General features: G+C 59.4%; 1 protein-coding gene across 2 annotated transcripts in view; it reads right to left on the minus strand.

Moving 5' to 3' along the window:
- The window catches only part of Nacc2 (NACC family member 2), a 61,297-nt gene extending 33,947 nt beyond the window's left edge, over positions 1-27,350 (minus strand). For both annotated transcript variants that reach the window (XM_026395541.2, XM_026395542.2), the window contains exon 1: positions 27,243-27,350. The gene's annotated coding sequence lies outside the window, so the exon portion shown is untranslated. The remainder of the gene's footprint in view (positions 1-27,242) is intronic.
- Between the last annotated feature and the right edge of the window lie 281 nt (positions 27,351-27,631).

The raw sequence follows: 27,631 nt of genomic DNA on the forward strand, positions 1-27,631 counted from the left end.
CAGGTGGGCGCCACCAGAGGCCCGCAGTGCCCCCGCTGCAGAGAAGTTGCCGGCGCGGCCCGGGGCACCCGCGGTGGGGACCTACCTTCAGCCGCTGCGGCCGCGGCCGACGCTGCCCGCTCAGCCCGGCAGGGCAGGCTCCCCACTCGCCCGCCCGCCCGCCCGCTGCTCCGGGAATGCAGCAAACGGAGCCGGAGCCCCGGGTGGGGAGGGCGGGAGCCGGGAGGGGGGGCCGGCCGGGCGCGGGGCTCGGCGGCCGCAGCTCAGCTGCACCCAGGCCGGCCCTCCCGGGCAGCGCGCAGCATCTCAATGAAGCGGCCGGATGCAGACGAACATTCAGGCAGCTCTCAGGAATGAATAGCCGCCTTTGATTTGGGAGCTGAAGTAAATGCCAGCTCCCAGCCCCGGCTTTAAAAACAGTGGCGCGTTGGTGCCAGAGGAATGCACGGCTCCGGGTGTTGGTGCAAGACAGACTTTTGATGACTCACTGCAATGCAAACAAAGATGGCAGAAATACTGTACTGTACGTGGAGAAATGCTTGGTGGTGCCACGGCAACTGAGACAGCCTGGAAATTTATAGTGCAGTTTTGCATATGAATTACCCAGTAAACTGCCTCCCTGCCATCCAGTACAGCCCCAGTGTCAAAGCATTTAAACTATTCCAAACAGTCTGCAGGGCTGGCACAGCCGCAGCTTAACTCTTCCAGGGCAGGCTGGTGGCTGGGTGGGGGGCTGGGCAGGGGCTGGGGGCCGGATGGGCTAGGGGACAGCTGGGTGAGGAAGGGGAGCAAGCTTGGAGGGAGGAGGGAGGAGGGAAAACAGCAGTGGCCCCCGGAGAGACACAGATCAGGGCCCTTGGCTCCACCTCCTCCCCCTCTCCTTGGGGCCTCATAACCATGTCCCCTGTGTGGCCAATGGGTCCCAAAGCAGCGGACCCAGCCAGTCCTGTCCCAGAACCCTCTCACCCCAACTCTTCTCATCCCTGCCTGGCCCTTTAAGAACAACTTTGTGGCCAGGCGGCTCTGCTCCTGCCCACAGTGGAGGTGGGCACCTGCTCTCTGTACACCTGGTGGTAGCTACAGGGTCTCCCTGCACACCCAGCAGTGAAGTCTAACTGTGCAGTGCCGAGGGGTCCTCAGCTGTGCATCCCTGGGGCACTTTCTGGGGATGGGCAGCTGTGCAGTGCTAGTGCAAAAGGAGGCACCTCCTTCCTGGCTCACAACACCTGGTAAACCTCGAGGACCCTGGGGCACACCATTGGAGAGAAACCTAGGTTACCCACCTGCCACTAACAGTGTTCCCCAGCAAGAACATATTCTACCAGCAAGAAGCCAGACTGGAGTGGGAGGTGGTGAGGTCTGCGGCACTCCAGCCCAGATTCTGCCACCTGCCACTGTCACCCTTGAAACCACAGCAGGAAGTAGGCCTGGTGGAGGCCACACCACCCAGCCCCTCAGCCCAGCATCCCCTCCAAGCCATCCCAAGATGAAAGGAGGAGACATCTGCACCTCCCTGTCTACACACTGTGGGCTCCACTTCCAAACACCAGACAAAAAGCCGGCACAGGGGAAGAGGAAATGCAGTGGGGAAGTCACCCATGGGCCATGCAGAGGGCCTCTGGGGTGGATTTGTGCCTGGTCTTCTTTGCCTTCCACAGAGATTAGAGATTAATGACAACTCTTGGGGTAACTGTGAGAGGCACTGGGATGGTTGCAGGATGGCTCAGCGGCTTGAAGAGCTGGGCTCCTGAGGCAAGGAGGCCTAGGGCTCAGTCCTGTCTCCCTAGAGGCCACACCTCTGCCCTCGGGTTGCAGCTGTCGCTGCTTCCTCCAGGAAGTCCTTCAGGTACCTGCCTCAGGAGGCCCACAAGGGCAGGGCCAGGTGTGCCCAGGGCCTGGTGGGTAGTGAACTGGTTGCTTACTGCTGGATGGAGACTCTGCTGCCCAGCCACCCACAACATGAAGGGAAGGGCCCTACAGGCTCCCTTCACAGAGGCCTGGGCACCCCTCACCAGGGCCTCCCAGTCAGCCTCTGCTTCTGTGCAGGCAACCTCAGCCAAGGGCAGTGAGGCAGGGCCACCTGAGCCAGCAGGGCTCTCCTGCCAGGAGAGGTGGCCTAGCCCGGCGACAGGTAGACAGAGGCCAGCACCCTGTACACTGGCTCAGAGGGTCCTGAGGCAGCCAGGTGCAACACAGCAGGGAGCAGAGCATACTCCTGGGCCTATCCCTTCCAACGGAGCAGGCCCTGGCCTTTCAGCCAGGTTGAAAGCCCAGGTCCTGCTGGCACCAGGCCCTGTGTCCTTCCCATGACACTGCAGTCTCAGGTGCCCACTGTGAACCCAGGGTCAGGGTGGACCCTGGGACAGCCATTGAGGACAGAAAGAGGCAACCTTCATAAGGCCTTCAGCTTGAGCACAGGGCATGCTGGCAATACCAGTGACTCGCCGTGACCCGGGCAGGTGGGCACCTGCATCCACGCCTCAGGGCCTGAGCCAGAAAAGGGGCCATTACATCCCCAGAAAATGATGAGGCCAACTCATCTCTGGGGACTGAGGACAACTGGCGCTTGTGCTTCCCTGTCCTCAGGCCACCTGTCCTGGCAAGGCTGCTGCCCACACCTGGCCCGCGAGAACCGGATAGGAGCTGGTTTTAGGTTGCTTTCTTAGAAGCCTTGCCTGGGGCAAGAACAAAGCTGAACTTTAGGAGGAAAGAATAAGTGGACACTCTCAGGGACTGAAAGCAGGACAAGCCAAGGGCTGCCCCTCAAGCTGTAGCTGGAGAGGAAAGGGCCTCTGACTAAACAGGCCATGGGCTGCAGCACAGCTGCCCAGGGGAGGGACTAGGCCTGGGTCTTGGAACACAAGGGCCACCTCACCACTCCCCACACAGCAGTGGTCAGTATGTTCTGTGACCTCTCCCTCTGTGACTCAGTTTCCCCATCCCTCTGCTGCCCCGGCAAGGCTACCGAGCCTGTTTCCCCTGAGTGCCCTTTGCTCACAGAAACTTCTCAAGAGTTGAGCAGAAAGTGCACCAGCCACCTCCCCAGCAGGGTGCCTTTCAGAATGGAAACCGCTTGGGAAACCCATGAAAATAACCTAAATCCCAGGTCCAGGCCCCACTACGGGCCTGCCTGTGCCCTCACCCCACACGGACACATACAGAAGGCTCCTCTGGGCCCACAGACCCCTCCCAGAGGGAGAGAAGATGGTTGGGAGGAGGGGAGGGGGGTCTTCTCTGCAGGCACTTCTCCAGATGAGGTGGGATCAGGCAGCCCCCAAAGGCAGTGTGACCACAGAAGAAGGGTGGGTACAGGAGCAAGAGCCGGACACACACAGGAGCTGGCCAGTGTCTGACAGAAAGGACAGCCCTGCCAGAGTCTGGTCCCAGGAGGGATTCAAATAAGGACACCAAGTCCCAGGAGGGGGCCAAGCCAAGGCTGGCCACATCAGACTCCAGGTGCGACTGGGGACAGGTGCTCCAGCAGATACAAGACCACCCAAGAGCATCTCCCAGGCCAGGGTGTGGGGACAGGGACAGAACGGCCGACCTGGAGGGCCACCTTCTTGGAGGGCCATGCACTTGGCTTCTGCAGGATCACTACCAGCAGGGAAAGCGAGGCGAGACGATCAATTAAATTACATTACTTTGCAGGATTTAATTTTACCAACTGGTAAGAGGTCCTGGCCTCAGCAGACACGCAGCCCTCTGCAGTCGAGGAAGGGGGGGCGGGAGGCACTGGGAGTGCCTGTGGAGAAGAGGGAGCCCTGCCCCATCTATTCCAGTTAGAAACCCCTCCCCAGGAAGCCCTGTCCACCCTGTCAGAGGCCCCTCCCCAGGGGCTGTCCCTGCTGCTGTGTGGCCCCAAGCCCCACCACCGCGGAGAAGACAGCCCAGCAGTAAATAGCAATGGCTCCTGAAAGGCCAGTCCAGGCGCTCCAGGTGTGAGGCGGCCATCCCAGGGCAGCCACTGTGGTGATGCCCCAGCCAGCAGGAACACAAGACGCGGGGGACAGCCTGTTGGGGCTCCCCAGGGACGGTGCCTGCACAGGCTCTGGGGATGGGTCTCTTATGTCCCATCCCCACTTCACTAGGGGACAACAGGGACAAGCATGGCCCCAGATCCATCCTTCCTGCTGGCTGGGGTGTGCCCAGGTCCCACAGGCACCTGGGGGGGGGGGGCACCAGATTTGGCCCAAGGTTTGCATTAAACTTTTAAGATACCGCGAGGCAGAGCCGGGCCGCCCAGGTCTCGCTGCTAATGGAACTGCCAGCCGCCAACAACTCAGGCAAGCAGAAGCAAGGGATGTGGGGCGGGCACAGCTTCCCCAGCCCCCTCCCCACCGTGCCCAGACAGCCCGCCAACTGCACATGCTATTTATCTGTCCCACCATGTGGTAGAAACAAGGAAATCAAGGCCCAGAAAGGACAGGCCCCTCCCAGGAGCCACTGGGGTAGGTAAGTCCTGGTCCCCATCACCACCCTCCTGGCCTCCTGCTTCTACACACAGTGTCCCGGGGTCTTCAGTCACCAAATGACAAGAGCAAGAGGGCATGCCTGCCCTGCTCAGCACACCTTCCTGCACAAGTGAGACCACGGTTGCCTGAGGTCCCCAGGACTCCACTGCAGAGAATCCACCTTGGACTCTGCGCTGGGAAAAGAAAAGCAGGTACCGAGGCCTCCCCAGCTGCAGGTCCTGGGAGACGGGCCGGCCTCCAAGCCCTGGACGGGGCTGTCCAGCCTGGGAGGGGCTGCGCTGCCCGTAAGGAGCCAGGCGGCAAGGCAGCGGCGTCTCCCTCAGCGGCCCCTGGGCAGTCTCCACCCGACCACAGGCCTGGACCAGCGTCGACCGTAAAAGCCGGTTCTAACTGCACCAACAAATGTCTGCCTGGAAAGCTTTTTTTTTTTTTTTCTTTTCTTTTTTCTTTTTTCCAGAAGGAGAAGGGCAGCCTGCCAGAAGCTGCAAATTCAAAAATGTGCTTATCAATCTTCCCCCTGGGTCTGCACTCGTCTTCAGAGAGAAGGGACACAACTGGCCAGGAGGGCACATGGGCATGTGGGTGTTTTAGCTGCCCCAGCACAGGGCCTCTGGACAGTTCCATCACTGGCCCCTGCTGGGTGTCAACAGCCCCAGGACAACAGGTCTGGGAGCAGGCTGGGCCGAGACCCATGGATGGCAGCATCTCAAATTCAACAGCACTTGGTCTCAGGGGTCAGCTCTGTTGAGAGTCCAGTCTGGCGTGTGTGTGGCCCAGACAAACTCCATGCCCGTGGAGAACAAGGCAAGCAGGTGGCACCTCTAGACAGCCACGTCTCGCCCAAGGCACACCCCCTGCCAGGACACCTGCCTGCACCCCTCACAGGACTCTGGCTTTCACACGGGTGGGTGGGTGGGAAATAAGGCCCAGTGGGACCCGCAGCAGGAGGGCAGTGGGCTGGGGACTGCCACAGGAGCCCATGGCCCCCTGCCACGACCCCCAGCCCTGCTGGCCCAGCCCTGTGGACCTCGGAGTCCACATGCCATGAGGAATCCCCCGAGCCACAGAACCGCTCAGAAGGTTTCCAAAGAATTAAGCAGTGTTTTGAGAAGAGCCGACATCTCCCTCACCCGTATTTGTAATTTAAATAACATAAGCTTGAAGAGTGTCTCCCTTGGGCACAGTTTAATAACTTAAAAAGCCAGCACCAGCCCCATGTGCACACGGCCCTGCCGCCCTCACCTGCTGAAGCGGGTCTCCAGCTCCAGCAGGCACTGGGCAGAAGGGCAGGGGTGGTCCAGGCCGAGGAGGCCCAGGAGCTCGCCCTGCTCTCCCCATCTCTTGTGGGTTGCAGGAGTCCCAGAGCAGCTTGTGACCTTGACCCTCCCCATGTGGGGCCAGGAGCCAGGTCCCAGGTGCTGCAGGAGGTGGGCACAGGGAGGTGTCCGGCCAGTGTTGGCCCTGGGTCACCACTCATTCCCCACGGCTTCCCAGCACACCCCTGTTTAATATTCATGGCTCTCCCCATCTGCATATCGTGCCATAAATAGTCAGAGGCGAGGTAAGACACAAAGATCCCTGCATTTCTAATTATGCTTAAAAATCTAATGTAAATCAGACCAACACAGGAGCACTAAATCAGCCACTGGTGGCGGTGGAGGGGGATTATGCTGAGACAAGGCTACCACTCAGGAGCCGCCCCCACCCCTGAGCCCCTAGCAAGGTGGCTGCTGCTGACAGTGGCCCAGATGAACCAGGTCCCAACCCTGGGTACACCAGCCTCACCCTTGTTTCACCCCTGAAGCAGGAGCCTGCTGGAGAGCAGAGCAACGTGAATGTGCCTGAAGGCCATCTGCCCTCACCCCCATCCTGCCCTCACCCCCATCCTGCCCTCACCCCCATCCTGCCCTTACCCCGGGGCTCCTGGCATCAGGCCTGTGAGGAGCACCTCCCCCATGTAGGTGCCAGGTGCTGGCTCAGGTGGGAGCCGCAGGCAGCTGCCCCAGGATGTGTCCACAGGACCCAGGCTCCCCCCCTCCAGGACTTGACGCATAGGCAGCAGAGATTTGGGATGCCACTTCTAGGCATTGCCCGGCTCCGGGTGAGGAGCCAGGCAGCACTTCTGGGCACAGCGCCAAGCCACTGAAGGCCACAGGGGCTGTGGCAGGTCAGTCACCTACCCTGCCCCACCCCAAAGAGGGCACTGCCCTGCAGGGTGGGAGCCCTGCTTGGGCAGGAGGCCTGGTGCCCTGGCTCTGGCCCTTCCCTCCTGCCTACGAGGAGACATGATGAGCACCTTCAGGATGGAAGGCTCCAGGACAGGGATGGGCCAGTCGGCATGCCCCCAACATGTGCACGGCATGTGGCACCAACCCGTGGGTGGTACTGGGTGTCCTGGGACCATGGACACATCTGAACCCTCAGGCCAGAGTAGCCCAAGGGGCCAGCAGAGCTGAGGCCAGGAACTTGACGAGCTCAGGGTCCACACACCCACCCAGGCCCAGTACAAGCAGGGCCCCGAGGGGTCGGGATCAGCAGCTCACAAGAGCAGGGAATTCGGGGCTGTGCACGAGAGGCCACGCCCACTCCTGAAGCTGGGAAGAGTTGAGGGGGCCCAGGGAGGACAGCCTGCAGGTGTGGGGGGACCTTTCATTGGGGGGGTGGCTCAGAGACCTTAGGGGAGGGGCTTGTTGGAGTCTGTGCACATTAAAAACCGGCCATGTCTCTTTTCCAGCAAATGCCAGGGGTCTGTGCCCCAGGAACACCCTTGTCATACCACGGCCAGGGTCTTCAGCTGGCCATAGGGACAGCTCCAGAAAGAAGTCTAGCTCCTCTCCACGTGTGTCCAGGCCTCCCCAGCCCTCTGCTCAGCCCCATCTTGTCATAGTCCCATGGGGACTGGGCCCCATCCTTACCCCCTCCCACAGACCCTGACCCACCGGCCCTGCTGCCCACCTTCAGGGCACTCCACACACTCCTCATGTCCCACGCTGTCCCAGTCCCTGGGCTGCAGCCAAGACCCAACCTGACTTCCTGTCCAGGAGTGGGGAGCTGCACCTGCCCCCTGGGGTGTGCGGGCGGGCCACCTCCGGGGACTTGCAGGAGGCATGAGTGACACGGGGGTTACCCCACTCGCCACTGGAGAGGGAAGCGCAGAGACGCCTGCTGCCCGCATCTGCCCTGGCAACATGCCCAGAACTATTTTTAAGCCCATTTACTAGAAATCCCACAAATTAAAGGAAATACGGATAATGCAGCAAGAATCCTAGGGGCCAAATAAAAGCTGCACATAATCGTTCTCGTGCTCGGGCGTGGGAGTCTCAACCACAAACCCCAAGTCTCCCCAAGTGCTCTCACAACAACCAGGACTGCAGAGGAAAGGGCCAGGGTCCGCACTTGGCTCTGGGATCCCGGGGAGCACCTGGGGCGCCCCGGCTACTTTAAACAGGGGACGTAAAGGCTAGTTACTGACATGAAAAATAAAGTCCATAAATACAGATGCGCGGCTTTCACGGCCTGGTAGTCCTAGCAGCGGACAGTTCGCTCACGGTCCTCTCCCACGGGGTCAGGCCCAGGGCTCAGAAGACCCTCCCTGGCCTAAGCCTGGCCCAGCCCTGCTGCAGAAGGACCATCGCATCCCCACTGCCTCAGCCTCGGCAGGGCGAGGGCTGAGCCCCAGCCTCCACTCCGTGTGGTGCTCACAGGCGGGCAGCAGGGCCGTCACACCCAGGTCCCCAGAAAAGGTGCAAGAAATGACTTGGCAGGGATAAGCAGGCCACCAGGATGGGCAGAGCAGCCACAGTGAATGGGAGGCCTTGTGTATGGCCCCCGAGGATCAGGTCCAGGCCTGCTGGCCTCCAAGGCCAGTGACCTCGTCACCAGGGCCAGGACCTGCAGAGACCCTGCCCTGCCACCAGGCACTCACAGTCCCATCAGGTTTCAAGGGTGCAAGAGGGGGCAGGACAATATGGCAACTAGTCACTCCTGAGTGAAAGGAATCAAAGACATAGGAGGGGCTCCAAGTCCCCGCAGTCCCTGGGGGACTCCTCTGCAGGACATCTCCGTCTGCATCTGGAAGCCTCTGCAACTCAGCCAGCCTCTGAGACCTGGGGCCAGGAGACTGGTGGAGGGCAAGGGGGAAGCAAGGGTCTGCCCAGGAGGCATACAGAGGTCGGGAGAGGCCCCGTGTCCCCGGGCCTGAGGCCACACCCCATGGGTGGGGACAGGGCCCTGGTACCATCGCATTCTAGGATGGGACAGACCTTCCCCTCAGGGGCTGCAGGTGTGGGGAGATATCCCCTGGACAGTATCCCCTCCCCTGCACACCAGAAGCTCAGCCCACCAGGTCCCTTTGGGATCAGCCCTTCTCCCCACAGAGGCCAGGAAGGACCAGCCTAGAATTCTGCTGGGCCACAGTCTCCTGGAGGAGAGGCATGGGCTGGAGGAAATAGAGGGGCCTGTGCAGCACCTGTATCCAGGTGCATCTGCAGGCCCCAACCCTCCAGCTCAGAAAGTCAGAACAGAGAGCTCTACTAGGCATGACTTGCCCAAAAACAGTTCTCATGTCGACCCAAATCCCTCCAATCTGAAAACACAAAGCACCCAACACATGAAGATGCTCACGCAAGCTAGACATGATGCACGCGCCAGCATCCGGCTCCTTAGGAAGCTGAGGAAGGAGGATCGCTGGAGCTCAGGACCTCGAGGCCAGCATGGGCAACACAGACCATGCTGAGACCCCCATCTCAAAAACAAAACCCCCAAACACTGCATGTGAACGCCCTCAGCAACTGCATGAGGCCTTCCCGATCTTATGGGACTGGACCTCAAGCTCCAGCAAGAACAGACATCTGCCCCCCACCTCACCACCCCGCCCCACCCCACTTCACTGGAGGGTCAAGGTGGATGGGAGGGCCGAGTACCTTTGAGTAGGAGCACTCCCCAACTATCTGCAGACCTGGTGCCACCCCCCTCGAAATGCCAGCCAATTTCTCTATACAGAGAGACCGCTGAAGCTCAGTACATATGGAGATTCTGGGATCAGGAGTGGCCCAAGACTCCTGGGAGGTCAAAGCCTTCACACTTCCCCATGGGCCACAGCGACCAAGATGGCGCAGGCTCATGTAAGAGCAGACACAGCTCAATGGGCTGGAGCTGCTCTATGAATTGGTTCACATGTCCCCAGTCAACTGACTGAACAAGGAAGCCAAGTCCACCCAACAGGGAGTCTTCAGGACGTGGTCGCGATGGGACCAGAGGGTCTCCACATGCAGAAAGGAAGGAGGACCCACACCAAGATCAACTCAGGACAGACCATAGCTCCAAATGGAAGAGCTGAAGCCACAGAGCTCTTACAGGAAAACAGAGGGTGAGTCTTGACCCTGGATTCTGAGACTCACCACCAAAAGCACAAGCCACAATGGGGAGGAATAGATAGCTCAGATTCCATCAAAATTAAATAAGGTTCCTTGATGATGTCAAAGGAAACCACCAAGAAAGTGAAGAGAGAGGCTGGGGCTGGGGTCTGGCACGTGTGAGGCACTGGGTTTGGTCCTCAGCACCACATAAAATAAATAAATAAAGATACTGTATCCATCTACAACCAAAAAAAAATATTTAAAAAAGTGAAGAGACATTTAAAAATGGGAGGGAACATCTGCCAATTATGTTTCTCCATCCAGGCTGACGGCTGGCGGCCAGGACACAGAGGGAACTCTGGACAGCAATGAAAAGACAGGTGACCCTACTTAACACTAAGCAAAGCACCGGAAGAGAGATCCCCAGAGAACACAAGGATCTCCAAACGCACGAGGGAAATGCTCGACATCACTAGCCATCAGGAAGACTAAGTCAGAACCTGAGGGGCTCTGGAGGAGTACTTGGCTACAGTATTCAAGAGGCCTGGCTGTATCCCCAACACCCCGCAAAAGAGACAAATTGGTAGATTTAAAACTATGAGCTGGGAGGCTGGGGTGGGGATCACTTGAGCTCACGAGTTTGAGAGCAGCCTGGCCAACAGAGCGAGATTCCCCATCTTCAAAATAAAGAAAAAGGAAAATGAAAACTTCATCAGAAAAATCCCATACCAGTGCTTTCCCCTTCAGACGGGAGTGTGGCCAGGATATGCCACCACTCTACCAGGAGGGGGCTGCGCCTTGTAGCTAGGGGCCAGGCAATACGAGGGAGCAGAGAGTTGCGGCTGTCCCCAACTGCAGGCAACACAGAGGCCTGCACAGGAAACCCCAAGGAACCTGTGAACACTCCTACAACTGACTGCAGGTTCGTCTCTCAAGGTCACAGGATACAGGTCGAACTGCGGTGTTCCTTGGGTTAGCAAGAACCAAGATTAACAATACAGAGTTCTACAATCACTCCGAAAAACAAAGAGCAAATACGAACAGGTCTCGGGCTTGTATGTAGGAAACCGCACAGTGCTGAAGAAAGAAATTGATACGTAAATCATTGGAAATGCACTATATTCATGGACAGAAGACCTGTCAGAAGATGCCAGTTCTTTCCAAATTGATATACAGGTTTAACACAACTCCTGTCGGATTCCAGCAAGACAGCCAGCTGTGGTGGCTGGTACCTGCAGTTCCACTACTCGGGAGGCTGAGGCAGGAGGGCTGCTCGAGCCCTGAAGTTGGGGGCCAGCCTGGGCAACACAGTGAAAACCTGTCTCAGGGGGAAAAAAAAAACCCAGCAAGGCTTTTTGTAGATATAGACAAGATAACTCTAAAATTCAGCTGGGGGTGCAGCTCAGTGGTAGAGTACCTAGCATACATGAGGCCCGGCACTGCAAAATGAATAAATAAATAAAATAAACCATATGATTCATGTCCCTGTCCAGGCATCAAAAAATTAAAGAAGTAAGTAAATAAAGTTCTTTGAAAAGGCAAAGTGATCACAATGACCAAGACAACTGGGAAAAGATTGAGATGGGAGGGACAATGCTTCTGATTTCAAGATGGATTATGGCCGCAGTAATCATGCAGTGTGCTCTGGACAGAAAGGCAGGCGCATCTGGGGATCAGGACAGAAAACCCCAGAACAAACCCTCACAAACATGCCACGTAGGGACAGAAGCCAGCACCCAGGCACGCCAGGCAAGCACTGCCCTGAGCCATGCCCCAGCCCCAGCTGAGTCCTCTGCAGGGGGGCAACAGCGGGTCAGGAGCAGAGGGCTGGCTCGGCAACACACCCTGGCCCCGGACCGCGCACTGCCAGCACTCATGAAAACGGACTCACAAAGCGAAATGTTAAATGTAGACAAACCAAAACACGAAGCTTTTGCTCAGCAAAAGACCCAGTTAAGAGGATGAAAAGGTAAGATACAGCCTGAGAGAGAAAACAGAGCTAAGCCACATGACCTGAAAAGGGCTAGTGTCCAGGTGACATGGGAACCTCAAGCCTGACCAGGGACATACAGTCCAGTCAGCAGATGGCAGACAGCGTGAGGGACATTTCACAAGAAAGGACCTACAAATCTGGGCATGGTGGGCACGGCTGTCATCTCAGCAGCTTGAGAGGCTGAGACAGGAGGAGTGCAAGTTTGAGGCCAGCCTCAGCAACTCAGCAAGACTCTGTCTCAAAATAAGATAAAAAGGGCTGGGGGTGTGGCTCACCAGTAGAGTACCCCTGGGTTCAATCCCCAGAACCAAAAAGAGAAAAAGGAGAAAGAAATAAAAAGAAAGGACCTGCAGGAGGCAAATGATGGTGCTGGCACGCTGGTAGGCAGGAATGCAGATTTGAGCCACAGTGAGACGCCACTGCACACCTAGAAATTAACTGGAGAAAACACCGCTGTGGGAGAGGATGCCCTCTTCCCTCTCTCCCCCTCCCGTGCCTTCCTCTTTCCTTTCTTTAAAACAGCTTCAGTGAGATACAACCCCACACACCATGAAACTCACACCAAGGGCTGGGGAGGAGCTCAGGGCAGGCACAAGCCCTGGGTCCCCCCGGCACACTAGGTCACAAAGAGCAATCACCACTTCCAGTGCCCACCCCGTATCAGGGAAGACTCCACTGCATGGACACACCACTGTGTCCGATCTTTCCTTTTGTTGTTGTTGTTTTAGAGAAGTACCTGTCTACTCTGTGGTGGGCCAACTTAAAATAAAATTTTCAAGATCCTTATTTAGTTTAATAAGCTGCTCTTTCCCTCCTGCCCTGAAAGCTGGGCCTAACACCCCAGTGGTATTGGTTCTAGATCAATAATGATCAATGTCTACATACCTGGGTGATTTGTAAGTGCAGGAGCACACTGGTCAGCAAGTCAAATTTTAAAACCAGCTTTTACTTATTTATTTATTTTAAATCACAGATGAGACCAACAGGTTTCTGGTCACTCTTACAAGATTTAAAGGTCACCTGTGTGGCCTGTGAGTGCAGGCACACATGTGTTGTACATGTGCGTCCTCAATTCCCTTGCATATGTGCACATGTGGGCGTGTGTATGTGACATGTGTGACTTGCGTGGGCATACACAGTGTCCTGTGTGCACATTGGCAGACACGTGGTGTGTCTGCACTGCGTGGTGCCATGTGTGTGGCATGTGTGTACACACAGCTGGGGTGCATGTGTGGCATGCATGTGTGCTATGTGCACACGTGAGTTCTCTGTTTTTGCAGGAGGGTACCGTGTGCAGTGTGCTCCCTGCGTGCCTGCGTGCCCAGGCCCCGCTGCGAGACAAGCAGCCCCACCACCTTCCTCATGCCACCTCACCCCTCTTTCCAGAGAGGTCAGCTGGGAAGTTAAGAAGTTAAAAGGGATGAAACGGGGCGCTGGCGGGAGCTGCAGGGGGCAGCGGGGGCGGCCGTGCGCCAGAGCAGCTCCAGAGCAGCTCGGAGAGTCGCTCTGCTCATCAAGGGGAAGAGGCGCTTTGTCCTCAAGTGAAGCCAAGGGTCGTTCCAAACGTGAAAGAGCCTGCGACCAGATGAGAGGCTTGGCGGTGAATGGGAAGCCGCAGGCCTGCCGAGCGCGCGGCCGGTTCACCCGCACGAGGGACAAGGGACGGGTCTGAGGAGGACGTGGAGGGTTGGGCGAATGCCATGGCGCTCCCCACGATGGACACGGGGTCTCCGCTCCGAACCACTGCTGGCCTCGGGGTTCGCAGCCGGCAGCGACGGGGCAGCAGGTGCTCTTTCCCTCCCGCCCTGAAAGCTGGGCCTGACACCCCAGAGCGGCCTCTGCACCAACCACATGACAAGCTCAAAGTCCTCGGCCAGGCATGGGCCACAGCGGGATGCCTGGGCAACTGGGTGGGGGCAGCGGGTGTACCTTAGTGGTAGGGCACCCCGGGTTCAGAAGTCAAGGTTAAGCTCAGGTTCGGAGTCCTCGGGCATTCTGTTCCGCAAGACCCCTCAATACTTACCGTCCCTGCCTGAGGACGCAGGCCACCTAAAGCCACCTGCTGGTCTTGGCGGATGGGACTACCTCCCCACCTCAGGTCTCTCCGATATCCATGCGCCTTCCCCACACAGACGCTAGACACGGAGTGGACAGGGCTGGACTGTGCCGGACCGTGCCTCTCACCATCCGCTGTGCTCCCAGAGGCCATGCCCGCTCCTAAACACTCAGGAACAGGAGCACCAGCTAGGTCCCGGTCAGCCTCGTGAGACCCACGCAGAGCAGGAGCCCCGAGGGCTGCAGAGCCTCCTAGGCGCGGGTCCCCCCAGGGCCACTTGTGGGACAGACACTGTGTGCCCCCGAGCTCACTCTGGGGGGGGGGTCAGCGATGGAATCCTCCGTCAGCTAAGGCAGGCCCTCGCTGCAGACCTGACTGCCTCCACCCTATCCCTGGGAGATGAGTCCCTCCTTCTGTCCACAGGCAGAAAGTGAGGGAGGGCCCTGGGCCTCAGTGGGCGGGCCACATCAGGTGTGCTGACCTGCAACCTCCCCCTGGAGACACTAGACAACTGTCACACAGCACCAGGGAAGGACACAAGGTCCCCAGGACACCTCCTGGTCCAGGCCAGCATTCCAGGGGCTGCTGACCATAGCCAAGCACTGACCAGGCTAGCTGTCCTATGGATGCCTGTTTTTGGAATAATGGGGAAGAAAAGCCAGACCTTTCCCTCTAGACCATCCCTGGCCTCCAAGAAGCAACTTCACTTCCAAGACTAAATGAAAAGTTCTTTGCCCAGCGTCCTGTCCTCCTGAGCCCCAGAATTCAGAAATGAACCTTCCTGGAAGCTTTTGGCTCTGGCAGCAACATGGCTCTTGGTGGAGGTGCACAGAGCGCCTCCCCTCTTCATATCACAAGCAGCTGGACAAACTGCTGGCACAGTCAGGACCACACCAGGGCGCCACGATGATGTGGTGGAGGCCTCTCCCCTGACCCCAGTCCAGGGTGTCCACATTGCACTGGATCCCAGCACCCGCCTTCCAGCAGGCAGGAAGAGCCACCTGGGAGGCGCACAGGCTGTGGGGGGGACAGCTCAACCACACCTGCAGCCCGTTGGTGAACACTGCAGACGGGTCTCCTGCCTGGGCTCCCACACTCGGGATGGAAGATCCAGTAAGAGCAAGAGCACTGTCCCTGGAACAAGGGGACACTGTTGGAGCTGCCCCAGCCACCTTGTGTCACAGACTAGACAGATACATGTCCCCAAACTGTACCTGGAGATCATTTGTGAACATGAAGAGTCACTGCTAAAGAGAGTTATCAAAAATGTGAAAATGAGGCCCAGGGCATGGGCGCGGTCCACTGTAGCTGCTGGATGGCTCCACTCCCCAGGGACTGGCCTCCTCAGATTTTGCTCCACACTCTAAGATTTGTGCCCAAAAGATGCAAATGATTTCTGTTTACTGGCAAAGAGAGCCCAGTGGACTTGATCTTCCCACTCTAAGGGACACTGAGCAATTTAGTAACTAACTGAACACCCACCTTCGCCCAACATTCCTTCTTCAACCACCTATTTCAGTGATGCTGAGGCTGAAGCTCCTGGCCACATGCCTCTGTGTGAGCCTTTGAAAAACTTGGGGTGATGCCACGGCCCACCTTACAGGGGAGGATATGGGCACGTCTCACCCTCGGCCCTGGAACTGCACCAGCGGGACTCTGGGGAAAGCTCTCCTGGGCCAGCAGACACACCACTGCCAGAGCACAGGACAGCAAGGCACAAGGAAACCTGGAGGACAGGTGGGGCCTGCGGGGTCAGCCACACAGGGAGGCACTGCCACGGCCCACTGCATGCACCCCTCCTGGACCCTGAGCTCACAGCTCACAGGAGTACCACAAGCAGCATGGAGCCCTGGGTGGCTCAGGCAGGAGCACCTGTCCCCATGGGAGCTGACGTCCCCGTCACTGTCGCCGGTGCCACAGACGCCGCACCTCTCCGATTCCCTAACAGTTCCCGAGGGAGCACTAAAGGTAAATATGTTAATTTGACTTCAATCATGGCTTTAAAAAAAAGCAGACGCTATATTAGTTTAGGGTACAGAAAGCCACTCAGGTGCACGTCCTGCCCGGGGCAAGTGAGATCCCAGGTCCTGCTTCTCTGGAGGTCCGAGCAGCCATCAGAGCCCTGGAATGGGGCGGTATCACACAAATGGGGGGTCTCGAGCCCCCCCTTTCTGTAGCTAGGAAGAGGGAAGTTACAGAAATCTTGCAGCTCAAGGCCACTGGGGGATGGCAGGAAGCCAAGAAGGTCTACAATCCAAGCTGGGCACGGGGGCCACACCTGCGATACCAGCATGCGGCAGGCTGAGCAGGAGGATCCAAAGTTGGAGGCCAACATCAGCAATTTAGCAAGGCTGGGGACGTGGCTCAGTGGTAAAGCACTCAAGTTCAACCCCCAGTAACAACAAAAGAAAAGAAAAGAGAGAAAGAAAGAAAGAAAGAAAGAAGAGAAGGGAAGAGAAAAGAAAGAAAAGAGGAAGTCTAAAATCTAGGTTCCCAACAGAGCCCGGGCTGGGCCAGAGCCAGGCTATGGTGGGGCCGCTGGCTCCGCTTTGGGGCCTCCCAAAGCTGGGGTGCTAGGAAGGACTGCTGCCTGGGGCTGCAGGGACAGCACTTCACAGGTGCCGGGCTGTTTGTGCATCACATCACCTGTAGGACACCCCGCCAAGCCCTGCGAAAGCCAACAACTCGACCATGCGGACCCTGGGGTGCAGCCAAGCCGCAACAGGGGGTGGTGCCTGAGCTGAGTTGGGCCCTCTCCGGAAGCCTCCCCAACACCACATCCATGTCCGCTCCTCTCTGAGCCTGGGCCACCTCACTGCAGGACATCCAGAACCCAGTCCAGGTTCCAGGGCGTGGAAGAGGCAGCCACTGCAGTAGGTCAGCAAGGCCAGCTGTCTGCCAGCACACCAGCTCCACCACCCTGCCCACGGCATGGACGTGACCCTCAGCAGACAATCTGTGTGGTGCGCTTACCTGATTTGGGGGAATTGGGGGAGATCAGATAGGTGTCCCAGGGAAAGGGACCTGAGAGTCAACCTCGGATCCCACTGGAGGCACAAGGAGTGCAGGAAAGAAACCGAAATCACCACAGACCCTGTCCATGTGCCCAGGCCAGGAGGACATGGGCCTGGGACAGACCTTGACTGTGCCCTCTGCCGCAAGGGCATGGGGACACTTTAAAACACCTCAGGCCTGGGGTCAAGGAGGCAAAGAAACAGTTCATATATCCCAGAACCAAAGAGGGGCCCAGGGAAGAGTCCCCAAAGGAAGGAGGCCTGGGCAAATGGGGACCTTGACGGCCAGGCCTGACCAGCACCTGGCTCTGCAGGCAGGGTAGGCGTCCTGTGCTTGGCTGGAGGAGTCAATGGAATGACCAGCCCACCCCACTCCCCAGGGGAAGCCAGCCAGGCCAGGGACAGGTGCCTGACTCGCGCAGCTCTTCTGCTCCGCAACCGTGAGAGAGCTGGACGCTCGGCTGGCTCCCCCTGCCTGGGCTGCCTGGGAAGCTGGCACGAGAGTCCACTTCACCTCGAGCTATACCGGACCTCCCTCGTGATGCTTCCTGGAAACCAGTGGCTGTCATCAGAGCTGCTGCATCTCTGAAAGGGCTCAGCCTCTCCACTCTGTCATGGTTACTGTGAAAAGCAGACTTCAGGTGAGGAGGAGCCTAAGCCTAAGCAGGGCCCCTGCTTTTCTGTCCCGAGACAGCTACAGAAGGCCTATGGCCCTGGCCCAGGTGACCAGGCAATACCAGGGCATGAGGAGGGCTCGGAGGGTGGCCAGCAAGCAGGCCACAGCCTGTTGGACTCCTGCTGCCTTTACAGGACCTGGCTCATCAAACCACGGCAGGGCCTGGACTCCAAGGCACCTTCAGAGCTCCAAAACACCAGGGGTGGAGCCATCTCTAGAGCTGCTCTGCTGCCCAACTGTGGAGCCACCTGACCTCTCGGGGCCTTGCTTCCCTTCCACGAGATGCCAGAAGCAGGTAGCAGACATTCCTCCAAAGACCGGTGGCCTGTTGTGGCCTGCAGAGACTCTGAGCCAGCTCACCACTAAGACCGTGAGTGCTCAGGACCCTGGCCATGTCGGGACGGGGCTTGAGGAGGTCCCCTCTGCCTGCCTCCCTAGGCCTTGCTCCTCTGGGGCATCAGGGGTGGCCAGGCCCTGTGGCCACATCCCGAGTTCAAGTGTCTGCTTTGCCTCTCTGCTCTGTGGCCTTGAGCCAGGGGCTTGGCCTCTGAAGCTTCCTCCCGCCATGAGGAGTGGGGGCAGCATGCACAGGGTGGGACTAATGCTGAGCGTCACCGTCACCCAGGAGTGTCTTCCTTCACCGAGCCTGGGCCCAGCCTCAAGGTCCCCCCAAACATCAAGAGCTCAGGCACTTTGGTGGGTGCTGCCGAGCTGCGGGAGACCCCAGCACCCCAGGCCCCACTGCTACTGACCAACCAGGTTCGTCTGCCACAGTGCCCCTCCTGCAGCTGCGGTAGAAAGGCCTAGACCTGCCCTGACTCCCAATCGGGCACCTGTTAGTGGCCCAGCGGGCAGCACAACCCTGGCTTGCACCCCTCCCTCTCCCCAAAGGAGAAACACACACCACTTCCCGAGCAGCTGAGCGGAGTTCCCTCATTTCCCTCCTCGTACAGCCCCCTTCGTGATGAGGATCATACGGGGCTCAGTCCTGTCCAACGCCAGCACCAGGGAGACACCCTCCTCACGGCTGAGCGACAGTGTCCCCGTCACACATGCAGGCTGGTGTGATGTCAGTGGGTGATCCTCTCCTGGTAGGTGGACATCATGGGCAAAGACCCTCAGAAGTGATGCTTGGAAGCAGCCGGACCCTGAGTCTCCTGAGCAGCAAGGGCAGCTGCCAGCCTCCCACACTCCCAGGAGGGGCCCTGTGCCAGGCAGCAGGGCTGGGATAGAGGGGTACCTCTGGCCACCCCAAGGCTTCCCAGGAGGACCTGTGGGGGGCTTCCCACTTTCCCAGTCTTGAAGGATTGATGAGTGCCCAGAACTAAACCCCAGGGCATCCTCCCAGGACCTCAGGGGCCCCCAGCTTCAGTCTTTCACCAGCTGGTCGGCCACATGAGTGTGGAAGAGCTGGGGACCAGGCCTGCCATTGCTCCTCAGGTGTGTGGGAGGAAGGGCCTACCCTCGTCAACACCACATGCTCAGGCAGGTGAGGCTGCCTGCTGGCCCGGACGACACCCAGCCTGGCTCTGGGGGGCCAGGACCAGACTGGGTTTCCCCACAGCCCAGACTGGTTGGGCCCAAGGATATCACATCCTCTGGCCCTCCCTACAGCCACCTGCCTGGAAGTTGTGGCCACAGTCCACTGCCCGGCCCTGAGCTGCCACGGTGCCCAGGGCTCTACTGTGACCCACACACTACTGGCTTCCAGGCCACTTCAAATGACACAGACTCACATAAACTGAGTCATGACGATCAACACCACCCCTGCCTCTCCCATCTCAAAACTTACAAGACTGGGCCCCGTCTCCAGCCCACAACCCCTGGCTCTCCCCAGCCGGGTTCCTAAAAAGTTCCCGCCCGACTACCCACCCTGCACTGCCCACAGTGGCCTGGCAGGGCTTGGCAGAGCGGCCCCATCACCCAGATCTGGCTGCAACACCATGATGGGCGCCAGCAGCCGTCCAGGCACTAAAGTTTTCTGTCCCCCTCCGTGCTGGGTTGAAAAGTGTCCCTAGAACTTCACATCCACCCAGACCCTCCAAATAGGACCTTACTCAGATACACTTGAGTGTCTTGAGACAAGATCCTCCTGCATCAAGTGTGGCCCCAAATCCGACAATGGGGGTCCTCATGAGAGGGATCTGGCCGGTGTGTAGCTCAGTGATGGGTCTGAGCAGATGCTGGGTCCAGTCCCAGCACTGAGGGCAAAACGGAAGAGGGATGTGGAGACAGCGCAGGGAGAGGCCTGGGACAGTGCAGCAGAGGCTGCAGCGAGGCTGCCTCAGCCTGGGAGCCCAGGATTGCAGGGGCCTGGGAAGCTGGAGAGGTCCCTCCAGAGGGCTCCGCCCTGCAGACACCTAGCTGGCCTTCTGGCCTCCAGGACTAGGGGAGTCCCTGGGAGATCAACGTTCTGCCCCCCAAGGCTCTCAGCTCTTCACCCCGGGCGTTCACAATGCCAGGGCCCTATCACAGGTCATGTGCACACACGCAAACCCCATGGACCTGCAGAGTGGGCGGGAACACAAGCCACAGCAGCAGAGGAACGAGCTTGCAGGACTGTGACATCCAGTCAAGTTGCAGCAAGGAAAAGCAGGTTGGGACACCCCCATGAGAGGACACAAGGTGCTGTCCCCACAGCCAACTGTGAGTCAGCCCCAGCCAGTGACTCTGCTGACCAGAAAGTGGTCCGAGCTCATGGTCTGCTTGCCCACTGCACAGGTGGAAGGACTGAGGCTCAGGGGCCACAGCAGGAGGCCTTGAAGAGGACCCTGGCTCTGAAGGCACAGCCGCCCAGCGTAGGGCAGCCCTGGACAGGAGAGCAGGATCCATGCCAAGGCTCTGGTCAGCCCCAGCTGCCCCAAGAGCCCTGTGCTCCCCATCTGAGGTATACCAGGGAGAGAGGGCCTTTCCCTTCCTCCCTGCCAGGGGCTGCAGCATCCCAGGCAGGTCCCTGTTGTCCAGGCCCTGGCCTAGCCAGGTGAGTGTACCTGGGGACTATTTGGCTTTTATGGTCACCAGGTGGACACTATTCCTGAGAATCCACAGACAGGTCCTCCTGCTACACAGAGTCAGGGCCTTTGGGCCCTGAACTTGTTCTGTGGGACTCGGCTGGCATAGGACAGAGCTCTGGGAAGCAACCTGCTAGTGGGCAGACTGCATGACCCACCAAGACCAGCTGGAAGGGCTGATGTGAGAGACAAGCCCACCAAGAGAACAGTCTAAGCTCCCACACCAGACCCAAGCCACAGCCTGCTCTTTCCTAGTGGGGGCCCCTGAGGCCCCTGGAAGCAGCCAAGCCCAGATGGTCAATCGGCCAGTGGGATGCACACTGCACCCAGGCCAGGCCAGGCCCCTTCTCCAGGGACTGCCAAGCACTTGGAGCTCGAGGGCCCAGGTCCAGTTACAGTCACGGCCACCATAATCACAGGGCATGACTGTGGTCCTGCCGGGTCCCTAGGACAGTGGGCAACGACCTTGGATGGTCTTCAGCACACAAGGTTCCTGCGAGGCCTGGAGGACACAGGCTCCCCTGCTCCCCTGGCCTCTGCGGGCCCATCTGGCTTGCTCCCCCAGGTTCTGGGATCTGTGCCACCGACGAGGGCCCAGGCCTGGGTGCAGAGGGCCGGTGGGGAGGAAGGAGGACCCTGAGGTCTCGAGCCCCTGGGAGCCAGCCTGGGCCCACATCCCGAGAGGATTCCCAAGCCGGCGGGCAATTTGCATAATATTCTTTGCAAGTTAATATCAGACTCTGATAATGATCTCGGCATCTAGGAGCTGAGGCGCTGTTACAACACTAAGTAATCATATTTTAAATTATGTTTCCCTTTATAGAAAGGTGTTGCAAAAACACGCAGACGTGAAATCTGTCTGTTGCAGCCCACTGCCAGCCACCTGACCAGCTCCGGCGCCACCCCCTCCCTGTCTGTAGCAGCACAGATCCCGGAGGCAGCCACAGCCCCCCTCCCAGCCCCCACCCAAGTCTGAGGGGCCCCTGGCTCTGCAGGGCCAGTGGCCTCAGAATCCTGAAGTACAAGGGCCAGGGAAGGAGATCGGGGACACCCTGCCGTCGCCCCCCCCCCTGCTGGAAACCCCAGTGCCCACCAGGGCTGACGGCCAGGGTTCCTGTGAGACAGGAGGGTCCTGGGAACTCCCACCCTTCAGACTCAGCTCCCCTCAGCCAGCACCACAGCGCCCCCTGCGGCACGTGCCTCCACCCCGGGCCTCCTGGGCCCCCTGGGCTCCCTGTCCTGCACAAGCACACCCCAAATACACGTCCCACAGCCAAGGGCCCCGGGGCCTGCCCCTCCCAGCAGGCCTCTTCTCCCTGGAGGGGCCATCCCACCACTCAACCTCTATTTTCCTGAAAGCTTTTTTTCCTTTTTATTAAAAAAAAAAATCCGGGGCTGGGGATATGGCTCAAGCGGTAGCGCGCTCGCCTGGCATGCGTGCGGCCCGGGTTCGATCCTCAGCACCACATACAAACAAAGATACTGTATCTGCCGAAAACTAAAAAATAAATAAGAAAAAAAAAAATCCAATTATAGCACCAATCTCTCAGCAGGGGTCAGTGTGGAATAAGAATAGCCAAAGTTAAATGGACAGGACACAGGCGAGATTAATGCCTGCAGGGCTTCAAAAGTTGTATGATGCGGATTTCATTAACATTTTAATTGTAATGTATCTTTTTAATCTTCTCTCACCCTAATGGCTTTATATCCAAAAAAAAAAAAAAGGGAAGAAAAAACTGCTGACAACAACAAAAAGTATCAATATACAAAATTTAACAAAGGCGCTCAGCAGAGCGGTGGAAAGGAGATTAGAGGAGCAAGACTGTGTTAACATTGTGATTCCTGAGAGCAGGAGTCGGAACGCCGGCAGGGCCAGTCTTCCCTTCTTGGCACACAGCAGCAGGAAGGGAAGGCCAAGGACGAACCCCGGGCAGAGCCCAGCCGGCAGTGAGTCTGTGGCCAGAGGGGATCCCAGCAGACCAGAGACAAGAGGGGCGACCTCCTCCAAAGACCACCAGAAGTCCCAGAGCCTGCCTGGGCTGCAACTCCAGGCAGTGGCCAGGAATGGAGGGGGAGGCACTCCAGGAACAGACACCAGGACGGAAGTCCTCCCTCCCCCAAGGTGCGAGGGAGAAGGGGACACCCAAGAGTCACCATAATGAGAGGACACTAGCCTTGTGTGGGACCAGGGCTGGGCTGCTGACGAGCCTCCCTAGTAGGCCCTTAACGTTCTAATGGCCCTGGTCAATGGCCATATTCCTGCCTCCAACTGTCAAAAATAGGGGTTTTCACAGTGTGCTTGGCCCTGACTACACAGGGCCCAGATTTTTATTTTCAGTCAACAAACACTCCTTGAGGCCTGACTAATGAAGCAAATGCTTTGCCCCAGACCCAGCTGCCTTCGGTAGGCCACCCCTCCCCGAAGTCTACCCAGGAAGCCACCCCCACCCCAGGGCCAGGCTGCCAGGCCTGGAGAACGCCCTGCAGGAGCGCTCGCCGCTCACCCCAGTGACTATATAAGGGCACTTTCAGGCCCCTTTGTTCCCCGCCCAGGCCCTGCCTGCTTCCCAGGCACAGAGGCAGGCACTGGGCGGGCCTGGAGCTGGCAGCCCATCCATGGCCATGTGCCCTCCTGGATGCCAGGGCCCAGCGCAGGGGGGAAGGGTAAAGATTCCTTTAGAGAGACCCGAGCCAGCCTGTTCCCCTGGGATCTGAAAACCAGGCCTGGAGAAAGTGCCCGGGATCCTCCCAGGGGACTGGCCCAGCCTCCCCTTAAAGGGCCAGGAGCAGCTCAGTGGGCAGGACTATGCTCTGCCAGCAGCCGCAAGGCAGGGGGGCCTACATGGGCAAGGAGGCAAGGGCCTACAACCCACAGTGGACGTTCCTTAGTATCAGGGTGGGGCCCAGGGAGGGTAGATCATTCACCAAGGTCACACAGCCTGGGTGACCTGACACCCCCCCAACACCCCGTGGGGCCCAGGCTCGGCACACAGACCCCTGGGTGGGCAAAGCCTGAGGTTAGGGTCCTGTTCCCTCCTCTGCTCACACCAGGGCCCGAATGCCATGCTCACAGATGGCAGACACCTGTGCCGCTCACTGGCCTGTGGAGCCCTGCCCAGGGTGCTGCGTCCAGACCTCCACTCTAACTACAAAGGCAGAAAGGCCGCAGCTGGGCTGCTGCTCTGGCCCCAGCAAATGAGCGACTTGCAGGTGACACTGGGAGCCCCGGCCAGCTGGGAGGCATATTTTGCAAATGACCTCATCTAGAGCCAGGCCTGGTGAGAGTGAGAATTTGCTAAAAAAAAAAAAAAAAAACAGAGGTCCACAGGATCCCTGCCCACGTAGGGCAGGGGACCATGGCCCGGGCCAGTTCATCTCCTGCCCCAGCCAGGAGGACATGATCGTCCAGTCACTCAAAACCAGGGCTGGCTGCAGGCACTCACCAGGGACAGCTCAGAGCCCACTGGACAGGCCAAAAGGTCTGAGAGACAGCGGGGGGCACGTCTCTGAGTTGGGGTAGGGTAGAGACATGCGGGCCCAGCTCCCCTTCCACCTGGAGGTTCCTGATGGCCACACTGCTCACACCCCAGGGAGGAACAGGGGTGCCCAGAAAAACTGGGCAAAAGAGGAATGAAATGTGGCGACAGGGACCCCGGGGGGAACACAGCACCCAGCCAGGGGAGCTCTCAGGCAGGGAGACGCCCGAGCACCAGCCCCACGGAGGCTACCCCTTCCTTGGCCATCCCCGGCCCCACCAGACTCACAAACTCAAACCCGGGGCTGGCTGCAGGCACTCACCAGGGATAGCCCAGAGCCCACCATGCAGACAGGGGCTGGTAGCAACGTCCCCTGCCCTGGAGAGACTGCCCACCCCAATGGCATCACCAACAGAGCAGGCCTGGAAGTCCACCCCAGGTTCCCTCAGCCCAGGCCACACCTTGGGGAGAAGGGGCACGAGAGTAGTGTCCAACAGAAGGTGGTCCATCTCAACCAGACAGCCCGGCCAGGCGAGGCCAGCTGGGCCACAGAGTAGTGTCCAACAGAAGGTGGTCCATCTCAACCAGACAGCCCGGCCAGGCGAGGCCAGCTGGGCCACAGAGTAGTGTCCAACAGAAGGTGGTCCATCTCAACCAGACAGCCCGGCCAGGCGAGGCCAGCTGGGCCACAGACACTGGCACTAAGGTGAGGGTGGGCAGAGAGGGTGGCACACTGAGGGAGCTCCACGGTCAAGTTCCAAGAGTGTTCTTTACACTGGGGACCGCAGAAGATGAAGGCTGCAGTCTGCACCTGGCTCAGGGTCCAAGGACCCAGCAGACATTCAGCACCCTACTTGGGGCAGCTTTGGCCATTCATTCTGCCCCACAGACCTCACAGCCACTACATGGAGAACGGCCAGGAAGGCACCAGACTTGGAGAGCAGAGCCCAGGAGAGAGGGGCTGAGAGGCAGGGGGCAGGCTGGGGCTGGTGGGGACTCCGTGCCCTGTGCATTCACTGCCCTAAAGAAGAGGCCAGTGAATCCCCAAGTTACACCCTGTCAAGGACAACACTGCCATTCTTAAGTTGTCTCCCATGAGCACTGAACCCCTTGGCCAGGACCACAGCAGGCCCCGGAGAGCACACCTTCTCTGCTTATGATCCTGACCAGGCACGCAGGACCCAGAGGCCAGGCCCAGCTCAGCGCTTGAAATCACTGTTACAGGAATCACGTGGGCTCGTGGGCTGGTTGGAAAATACATTTGGCAAACTTTGTCAAAAGTCAGCCACTAGTCCCCTTCCCAGGATAGCCACTCTGAGTGTCCTGCATGTCCCTCCAGCAGTCCCTCATACAGAATTGGGTGTCCCTGCAGCCAAGGTATAGCCTGGTGGTCCCACTGTGATGGCACAAATATTTTCTCTTTGAATGCTCTTCCCAGTGCTCTGAGTGGCTGTGAGTTCACAGAACCAGTGTGGCGCCCACACGTGCCACAGTCTTTGCAGGGCCCATGTCCAGCACAAGCCTGCCCTGGGTGTGACCACTGAGAAAAGATCCCTGGCCACCAAGAGGTGACAAGTGATATCTTGTTCTACTTTCTGTGCTAATTCCAACCAGCTGGTTGAAAGGCCAGGGGGGCCAGCTGCTTTGGGCCTCACCACTTCTATTTCCCTTCACTTGGGCTCCAGCCGAGGTGCCACCCAACAGTGGAATGACCTGCGGAGATGCCAGAGGGCCTCCTGGAAGGAATGGGCAGTGAAGGGAACCCAGGCAGACAAGAGGGGTGGCTCTGTAGCCTCAGGAAGATGACTGCTAGAAGGTGAGCACTGGCCGCCTGGCTCGAGCCGCCCAGGCCTTGTGTCCTTATCTGTACAGTGTGCATTGCAACCCCCACCCTGGGATGTCCAGGGGCTTACAGAACATGCAGAGAGTACAGCACCCAGCAGGAGGGCCTACTGTCATCACCTGGCCAAAGGAGAACAGGAGGGAACAGGGTGGGAGGGCCATGTGAGGAAGGGAGGAGGGGGCAGAAAGGGGGACCAGAGAGGTACTGGCAGACAGGCTAGGAGGCAGGGGACTCAGGGCTGCACAGGGACTCCTGGGACACGGATGTGCACACAGGGGATCAGAAAGCCTTCCCTGGACAGCAAGCCCAGGGAAAGCAGGAGAGAGGTGACCTCAGGCCTACCCCAGCCCAGGGCCACCAGGACAGGCTTATCCAAAACGCTCTTAGGGCTGTAATGCCACTAGAAAGAGGGCCAGCCACCACGTGCAAAACATCTCTAATCCCAAGGCCCCAAGAGGGGCAGGAGGAGGACAGGACAGTGCCATGGCCTGTGAGGCCAGCTCCTGAGAACAGGACCTCAGACCCAAGGACCTGAAGGTCTAAGTGGCACCAGAACCAGAGTTTGAGCTACCAACAGCCCAAGACCAACGGCTCATAGCCTGGAGAGGGCTGGGAGGTGACCTCTGGCCTGCCGACCCCCAGGCCTTCGTCGCAGGAGAAGCAGGACACCAAGCAGGCACCCTTAGGAGTGGTGCCACCTGAGTTCCTGGAGAAGGGCGTGAGTCCCAGACCTCAACTCTGCAGACACAGAAACGGTGACGGCGGGAGTCCCCTCCCACTGCAGCCCCAGGTGGAGTCCGCACCCCAGGGAAACAGCGAAGAGGGGTGCACCTGGCCCGGGAGTGGGGCGCAGACCCGGCCCCAGCGCCGACTCACGGCCGGGGTGCCTAGCGGGGCTGGGGAGGGGTGTGTCCCCTCCGCCCTGGCCCCGGGCCAATCACGCCCCGGGCTTCCCCGCTGCCGAGGGCCGGGCTCGAGCGAGCAGTTCAGTCCGGGACAGGCCGAGGGTCTCCGGCGGCCAGAGGAACCCTGCGGGAGGAGAAGACGCCCAGGCGCCCGGGGCTGGGGTCTCCCGGGAACACGCGGCCCGGAGTTCCGGCCGCGGCCCGGCGCGGGGTCCGGCTTCTCCGTTTGGGGCCCGCACCCAGCTCCTGCGCGGAAGCCGCGGGCCGCCCCGAACTCGGCCGCGCCCCGCGGCGACGGCGGGCGGGCACTGCGGCAGAGCGGCCGTGCGCGCCAAGTTGGGCGCCCGCGCCCCGGAGTTTGCGGGAAGTGCGGGCGGGGCGGCGGGACGACCCCGCCCGCGGCGCTCCAGCGCGGCGCGCGCCAAGTTGGCCGTACCTGCGGGCGCCCGGCCGGGTCCGGCCTGGGCAGCTGCGGCGCGCCGCCCGCGGCAGGAAGTGCTCCGGCGTCCCCGCGCTCCGGCGCCCGTGGACTTTCTCCGACCTCGCCCAGCACCGGCGGCCGCACCGCGGCGGGGGCGGGGCAGCGCGGGGGAGGCGCCCGCGGGCCGTTTAAAGGGACAGCGCGCCGGCCGGCCGCGCGCGCGCACTCGCCGCCAGGTGGGCGCCCGGGGAGCCGGGGGTCCCCGCAGGCTTGGGGGGATCCCGAGCGGGAGAGTCCGGCGCCGGCCTTCCGGAGTGCCAGGCGTCCGACCCTGCGCCGGGCGCCGGGCGGGGGGGGCGGGGGTGCGGACGCGATAGCGTCCAGCCGGTGCGCGGAGGGCCGGG

This window comes from Urocitellus parryii, chromosome 4 (genome assembly GCF_045843805.1).
Source record: "Urocitellus parryii isolate mUroPar1 chromosome 4, mUroPar1.hap1, whole genome shotgun sequence".
Taxonomy (NCBI): Eukaryota; Metazoa; Chordata; class Mammalia; order Rodentia; family Sciuridae; genus Urocitellus; species Urocitellus parryii.